We start from the raw sequence: 6,778 nt of genomic DNA, 5'->3' as shown, positions 1-6,778 counted from the left end.
TTTAGCTCAGTGGTTCAGCCGCTTGCCCCGAAAGCTCAAGGACCCGAGTTCGATCCCCTGTACCAAAGGAAAAGAAAAAGACAAAAACCCAAGGCCAACTAAGCAGCATTGATTTTTACCAAGGGTTGGATTGGAGGTAACAGACTTGACAGTCTCAGGTTCCTTGTCCATAAAACGGAGGAGCTCTGATGATGCAATAATTAGGAAAATGTTAAGATTCAAGACCTCTACTGAGGTGTGAGGATGGAAAAACAACTAACAAAATATTACAAAATAGCCTGGTGTGGTGGCACATGCCTGGAATCCCAGCAATTGGGAGGATCGCTGTGAGTTCAAGGGGAGCCTGAACTACGTAGCAAGACCCTGTCTCAAAAAAAAAATTACAAAATAAAAAATTAAGAAGCCCGTAAATGATTGTGCTCACCTGTAATTCCAGCTACTGGGAGGCAGGAGGATCACAAGTTCAAGGCCAGCCTGGGCAACTTAGCAAGACCCTGTCTAAAAAAAGAAAAAGAAAAGAAAAGAAAGAAAGAAGGCTTTATTATCTATGATATATTTATTTACTTGCTCACCCCTCATGTATGTATAAAGTAGTTCTCACGTCCGGGGAGAGAAGCCAGCTTGGATGGAAACCTCAGCACCAATAATGAATTACAGGGATTGACTTTAAAGAAGGAGACACTTTGTTTGTGAGGAGGAAAAAGCAGAAAGCAGAAGCTGACCCCAAGAGACGGAAGGGGGTCTGGAAAAGATAGTTTCCCATGGGCCTAGGTCCTCAGTTCCTTTCATTATGGTTAGGGACCCTTTCTCCTAGGTGGCAACCTGGAACTTAGCACAATCTGATTTTCTGGGTTGTCTTTGGATGGATCCCAGCTCACAGGACCCTAAACCAGGCACCCCTGCCTACATACACATTCTTTTTGTTGGGCTTTGTTTGACTTCTTCCTGCCTGTTTGTCCTTGTCAGGGCCTTATCTCTGGGATTTATAGGTTGGTTAGGAGGCGCCTTATAGAAAGTTAACTTAGAGTTAGTGATTTCAGTAAGGGGATGCGTGTGTATCTAGTACAGTAATATAGTGACCCTGGAGTGAAAATACATGCAGATTCCACCAAAAACATATATACACACTTCAGGAGAAGAAAAATTTGTACAAATATTTTACTACTAAATTTATTGAGACATCATGAGATTAATACAAATTATGTTTGGCCTCTACAATGACAAGAGGTGCTCTAAGTGGTGACCATTAGCTTCCAGACGTTTTAATAAACAGCGAACTGCTGCTGGGGTAACCTTGGTCATTGAGATTGCTGCACCTGCATTTTCAATTTCTTCTCTAAGGGCCAGAACTGTTGTGGGTTTTCTGGGATATTCGACATCCTCCAGGGTCCCCCACACGAGGGTAACACCATCTGCTGAAAAAACATCATGCTGTTTTTCTTTATATATACATAAGTGTGAGTATTTATATTTATATACTAAATAAGAGTTTTCTCTTAAGTTGGGTTGTCACTCGCCACTTGTCTCTTTTGCATTTTATTGGGGATGAAGGATAGCTATCTTGGTTTCTGGGCTCCTGGCCTCCTCCTGCTTTGCCTGTCAGCTTTCTCTGATTAATCCCTTCATTAGAGAGTATTCCTTCCTTTGTTGTAAATTCTTATGCCATTTGTGCTATCTGATGCCTTTCTGGTGAATTGACTGTTTCCCCTTTCCCCTGTACCGGGAATTGAACTCAGGACCTTGAGCTTGCCAGGCAGGCGCGGGCACGACTGAGCTACATCCCTGGCCCTCTGCTGCCTTTCTATATCTGGTTTTCTTCTTTTTCTATCTTTGTCCTTTTAATTGCTCCTAAAGGAATTCCTCTAGTAAAGTTTTAACTCCTTTGGTTGGGCTCAACCAGAAAGCCTAATGAGGCCCTTATTCTCTTCTTTCCCTGCCTACAGACTCCTATCCCTACATAGTCTCCGAATTCTTAACCATACTCCTGTGTAAGAAAATGTTACTAACTACAGAATTTATTTTTGTTTTTAGCCTTATAGTATTCAGTCAAAATATGTAATTGTTTTCCAGAGTTACTTAGGCTAGTTTGTTTTCTTCCCCATGCCCTTCAGTGGGATTATGTTTTTTATTTACCTAGTATAATATAGTAGATTTCTTTGTTTCTATTTATATTCCATTTTGGGTTTCCCCTAACCCTTGCATCCTGGCTTATTTTAATGTATGAAATTTTCATCCTTTTCCTTTCTTTCTTTTCTTAATTCTTTCTCTTTTTAAAAAAGATGTGAAATATTACTACTGGAAGTGAAAGTCAAAACTCAACAAAAAAGTATACTCAGAAGTGTTGTTCCCTGCTCACTCCTACTGCCCATCCCTTCCTTCTTTCTACAGGGTTGCTACCTATTCCCCTTAGGTAACAGATCTCATTTATTATTATTTCATTGGCACACTCCAAGTGGAAGTGTACCCTGAGGGGTGAGTTCTCTGGGATTCCATGTTCCAGTTCTCTTCCGCAGTAACTATCTCCATAATCCTGACCTTTTAGATCCTTGGATTCCCTGGGTATGATTTATTGAAAGAGGATGGGAAAATTCATATGTACTCTTAGTTGTGGGAACACCCAGAAATTGATACATTTCACTATTTTATTTAAATTTAGGTTTAAGAAAGGAAGTTTGCCAGGTATGGTGATACACACCTGTAACCCCAGCTACTTGGGAGGCAGAGACAGGAAATTCTTAAATTCAAGGCCAGCCTGGGCAATTTAGCAAGATCCTGTTGAGACTAAGAGAAAAAAGGGAAGATAGGCAGATTAGGATAGAAAGGGCCCGAGTAAACTGAGTAAATTAAGTAAACTAAGAGCCAGGACCTAAGTAAGGTAAAGATAAGCCTTGGGAAATTAAAATCCAAAGGACAAAGAGCAAGTCCCTGAGTAAACTAGAAGCCTTAGAGGACTAGAAGGCAAGGAACAAAAAAATAATACAGCCTGCTTTCCAGACATCAAAAGCTTGGCAGCAGCAAACAACAATTGCCTCCCTGCTTTCTCTTACGTTTTCTCTGCACTGTTTTTGCGCCAAAGACTGTAGAAAAGTCTGGTGTCCATCTTTTGGAGCCCCTCCTGACAGTGAGAGCTTTCCTTTTTGCTCTAATGAACCACACCCTAGTTGTTCCCCACTGCTTGCTATGTCCCATTGTCCTATCACCTCAATCTCTCTGGACAAGAACCCAAAGAGAGGGAGCTGTTTGCACTGTCTCAGTGGTAGAGCTCGGGTTCAATCCCTGGTATGGCAGGGAGGTACTTAAAGTATGTCCCCTCCAGAACTCCTGTTGAAATTCAATTGCCATTGTAACAGTATTAAGAGGTGGGGCCTTTAAGAAGTGATTAGGTCCTGAGGGCTGCCCTCAGGAATGGACGAAGTCTGTCATAGTGGGAGTGAGGTACTTATTGCAGGAGTGGGCTCCTGACAAAGGATGAGCCCATTCTGATCCCTTGCTAGCTCTTGCTCTCTGTCTGTGTGATCCCCTCCACTGTGATATGAAGCAGCAAGAAGGCCTTCATCAGAAGGGGAACTCAATCTTGGACCTCCCTTCCTCCAAAGCCCCAAGCCAAATAAATTTCTGTTGTTCAAAATTTACTCTGTCTATGGTGTTCAATTGTAGCAGCAGAATATAGACTACCACAGTCCTAAAAACCAATGAGACCAGTACGTAGTCATTATCTCTAGACTAAATTCTACAAGAGTAGGAAATAAAAGGTTACAAGGTGTTGTTTTTCTAACTTTAGAAAAAAAACAGGAATTAAGCCAGGTGTAGTGATGCACTCTTGTAATCCCAGCACTCTGGAGGCTGAGGCAGGAGGATTGAGTTTGAGCACGGCCTGGGCTACATAGAAAGACTCTGTCTCAAAAAGCCAAAACAAAATAATACAAAAAGGCAAAACTCCATGTGTTCAAATTTTCCAGTAAGTGAGGCTTGATGGTGCACACCTGTAATCCCAACTGCTCAGGAGGGTGAGGCAGAAGGCTCACTTGAGCCTGAATGTCAAGGCCAGCCTAGGCAACATAGCAACACCCAATTGAGAAAAAAAATTTCCCTCTGAATAAAATTTAGTTCATTATGGGCCAGGGATTTGGCTCAGTGGCACCACACCTGCCTTGCAAGTGCAAGGTCCTAAGTTTGATCCCCCGTACCACACAAAAAAAAGTAAAGAAAGAAAAGCAAACAAGAAGAAAGGAAGAAAAAGAAAGAGTGAAGAAGAGAAGAGCAAGAAGAGATACCTCTCACAAGCAGGACAGCCCACTGCAGAAACAGAAGCACAGCAGAACAGCAAGATCACAGTGGCAGTGAAGTCCTCCCAGATCCAGTCCATCAAAAGTTGTTCTGCCTACACATCCTGGTTATGATTTTTTTTTTTTTGAGACAGGGTCTCGCTATGTAGTTCAGGCTGGCCTCGAACTTGTGGCGGTCCTCCTGCCTCAGCCTCCTGAGTGCTGGGATTATAGGTATGCACCACCACACCCGGCTTGGCTATGATTGTCCAGCCTCTATTTTGGCCCAGGTTTCATGCTGTTTTCCAGCCAACCTGCAATTACCTAATCTCCTGCCTCAATAGTCCCAGCTCAGCTGAACTACAAAAGTGGCTGCTTGACTGGCAGCTTCCACGGGAAGGGCAAGGCTAAAGTCTTGACTGCTGCAGCTTTCCATGAGTTTCCAGGAGCAGTGCTATTGATTACTGCCCAGTAGTGTCAGGGAGCTGTGTCTGAGAGATTCCAGAAGCTGAAATAAGGAGCTTAACCCATCCTTTTTGCAGCAGGTTCACTGTCTCTCATCGAGGAAAAAGAATTTTCAGGATGTGTCAGAAACAGGCACCAGAAGGGTTTATTAGATGGAGTTTTAGGATACACTCAAAAGTGGAGTTGGTGGGCCAGGGATGTGGCTCAGCAGCACAGTGCCTGCCTGGTAAGCACAAGGTCCTGAGTTGGATTCCTGGTACCAAAAAAAAAAAGGAATTGGAGTTGGGGCGGGGGGGCTCAGAGAAATGAGATGCATTAGTTAAGAACTAGGAACATAAATTTTTGAGGGAGTGAAAAGCCCAGGAAAAAGCAGCCCCCCCGAAAAAAAGGTACTACCCTATTCCATAGGCATGAGTGGTATTATTTTTTCTTTTTTTCTTTCTCAATAGGTAATTTAAGCATTCTCTGGATTCTCTCAACCATCTCCTTTATCTTAGAGTCAGACTCCTTTTCCTCTTTTTTTTTTTTTTTTTTTTTTTTTTGAATCAGGGTCTCTTTATGTAACCCAGGTTGGCCTCAAACTCACGGTGATCCTCCTGCCTTGGCCTCCCGAGTGCTGGGATTACAGGCATGTGCCACCACACCCAGCTTCCTCTCTTTCTTAATTGAGCCAATTTATGGCCTTTTAGTGATGGCTCTGGTAAGGAAGGAGTCATAATCAAACCGAAGGATTGTTGACATGAGGCTATCTTAGGTGACCTCAACGGAGTCCTGGAAGTTGAAGTCTTCTTAAAAGTACATTTTATTTATTTATTTATTTGTTTATTTTTGTTTTGTTTTGAGACACGGTATTGCTATGTAGCCCAGGATGGCCTCAAACTCACATTGATCCTCCCGCCTCAGCCTCTCGAGTGCTGGGATTACAGGCACACATCAACACTCCTAGCTGAAAATACAATTTGTAGTTATGATTTCATGTCTTCTTTCTATCTTTTTTATTCCTTCTATACTACCTCAGTAGGATTTGGAACGATTGAGGGCTTGGGCCCAGTCCATCTCCAATATTTGCCCCGTCAAGCATGGTCCTCTAGCCACTCCCTGGAGAATCAGCAGCAGCAGTTAAGCAGTCCAGAGAGGGAAGAGGCACTGTGGCTGTCATCCAAGCCACAGCTCCTGTTAGGGCTACAAGACCAAGTGGTAGCCAAGACAGCCCAGACGGAAGATGCTGGAGTTTATCAGCTGGGTTATCCTTGAGGGCAAGGAAGGGAAGGGGCGTGAAAGCCATCCTGAAATTGCACACTGTGTAGCTGCCAAAGGGAAAAGAGAAGGGTCAGACCATGCTTTCCTACTTCACAAATAGTTGAAGCAATATAGAAGAATAATTAAAACCATACTTTGAATTCAATTCCACTTGGGAGTAAATCACAGTTCTGTCACCAGCTGACTGTGTGACCCTAAGCTAGTTGCTTAATTCTCTGAGCTCCAGTCTAAAAAATATTTACAGTGGCAATGAAAACTGTACTTAACTCAAGAAAAGGTAATGAGGGCCGGGGATTTAGCTCAGTGGTTTTGCCGCCTGCTGGGCAAGCACAAGGACAAGAGTTCAATCCCCGTATCAAAAAAAAAAAAAAGAAAGAAAAAAGAAAAGGTAATGAAAATTAAAGAAGATGCACAGAGGGGGCTTTGTTTGGGGCCCAAGAGTCATTGCCCTCTCCCTACCATAAGAGAGTTCTTTGTTATTCTGAGAGGTCAGGGCTGTAGATGGAAAGCCCAGAGTAAATTGGGGCCCACTAGTGGCACTAGTGGCAGGGGCAGAAAAGTCTTCCTGAAGAAAATAACTTTCAACACCCCCACCAACGCAATAAGGCCTTAATGTGGTGGATAGGGTGGAGTGCCAACTTGACTGGATTTGGGATGTTCCCTGAGGATTGGTGAAGTACACTTCTAAGTGTGCCTGGGTGGATCATGAAGACATGACCTTGGTTCTAGGTCCCTGGCCCCTTCCTCTCTTGCACTGTTCCTTCTCTCTGCTTCCCGGCCACCATGAA

The sequence above is a fragment of the Heterocephalus glaber genome, unplaced genomic scaffold (genome assembly GCF_053883595.1).
Source record: "Heterocephalus glaber isolate CG9 unplaced genomic scaffold, H.glaber_assembly_v1.0 deba00001546, whole genome shotgun sequence".
In the NCBI taxonomy this organism is placed as follows: Eukaryota; Metazoa; Chordata; class Mammalia; order Rodentia; family Bathyergidae; genus Heterocephalus; species Heterocephalus glaber.
Note: the sequence above shows the minus strand (reverse complement) of the source record.